Below are 1555 nucleotides of genomic sequence, written 5' to 3'. Positions count from 1 at the left end.
GAAGACTTCAGGGAACCTCAACCTGCAACTAATTTGGAAAATAAAGATGATGTTCAGAACAGTTTTGATGAGAAATACATGTTGGACTCTGAATTTGACAGTTTAAACTGCAACATGGATAACAAGACTAAAGGAGAAGCCCTCATCGGAATCCCACAAGAGAGGGATTTCCATTCTCATGGTTCTTTACTGGAAGAAGAAAACAAATATAGAGAGAATAAAACTGAAAGAAAGACAGAAGAGAACTGGAACGCAATAAGGTGAGCTTCTGTAATTATTATGCTGTTTTTACTCAAATACTTGAAATAAACCTTTTGTTATTTGTTTGTGTTGAAACCTTAAAGTATCCAGTGAAAAAGGAAGAAAAACATCTAAGTTTATCAAAGTCCATGTAGGAATTATTTTAATTAATATTATTTTTCAAGTATTGGATATGTTCTTCACCTTATGGTGTTGGTGACTTGTCTTCAAACCAGTTTAGAGACCATATTTTCTAAGTCTTGAACTCAGTCTTGTCTTTTTCCCTGACTATATATTCACTTACCCTGACTATATATTCACAAGGGATTTTCTTGGCTAGTCAAACCCACAATCACAACATGCAATTTAATTTCCTAGAAACTGCCTGTTTATTCAAATATGAAACCAATAAAGTATTTAAACAAAACTATTTTATAGCCTATTTAAAGCTTGTGCAGCAACAGCAGCATGTTTATGATTAAAGCAAACACATAGAAGAGTCTCATGTTTGCTTTGACTTGAATCTGGGTTTTATCTTTACTGATTGATCCCGACAACATCATACTTTTTACTTATATCTCTATAGTAGCAAAAAAAAAAAAGAATTTCTCTAATCCAGCAAGTTTGCTAATAACATGCAGCCTGTTACATGTTCAGGTTTTATATCCCTTAGATTTCTACAAATCTTGGAACATTCATATATTTCAGGTTAACAAATCTTTCTCAAGTTTATTGTCCTTTTTGAAGCAGCCTTCACTTCTGGTTCCATTATTCAGTTGGACAGACGTCAAGCTTTTGACTGAGCCTTTCTAATAAAAGGAAAACCTTTTATTTCCTTGCAGGTCTTGTATATGTTTAAGGTTGGTTTCCTGCTGAGAGATCAATCTGTGTTCCAGGCTCGAACGGTTTTAAAGCCCATTTTGATTACATTTCAATACCTGTATGCCATAAATAAGCTGTGGCTAACAGTTTTAAACTTCTCAATTTTCTGTGACTTCTCCAGCAGTTGGTTGCACTTGGTTTTATTTTGCGATATCATAGCGAAGGATGTTAAATATCAATACATGCCACATTTTCTTCTTTCTTTAAAAAAAAAAAAAGTGCGGTCTTTTTTTTAACCCATCTTCCCGACACTGATTTGCATTGATCTGTTATGCTTGAAAAGATGCTCAGTCGTCCAGAAAACAAACAAAAAAAAACAGTACAGGGGCTTGGTCTTTTGTTGTGAAGTCAGAATCGAATGGAATTGAATGGAATCAAATAGGATAGGATAGGATAGGATAGGATAGGATAGGATAGGATAGGATAGGATAGG

The sequence above is a fragment of the Cyprinodon variegatus genome, unplaced genomic scaffold (genome assembly GCF_000732505.1).
Source record: "Cyprinodon variegatus isolate N-32 unplaced genomic scaffold, C_variegatus-1.0 Scaffold1353, whole genome shotgun sequence".
NCBI lineage: Eukaryota > Metazoa > Chordata > Actinopteri > Cyprinodontiformes > Cyprinodontidae > Cyprinodon > Cyprinodon variegatus.
The sequence above is the reverse complement of the archived record's forward strand: the minus strand, read 5'-3'. Positions refer to the sequence as shown.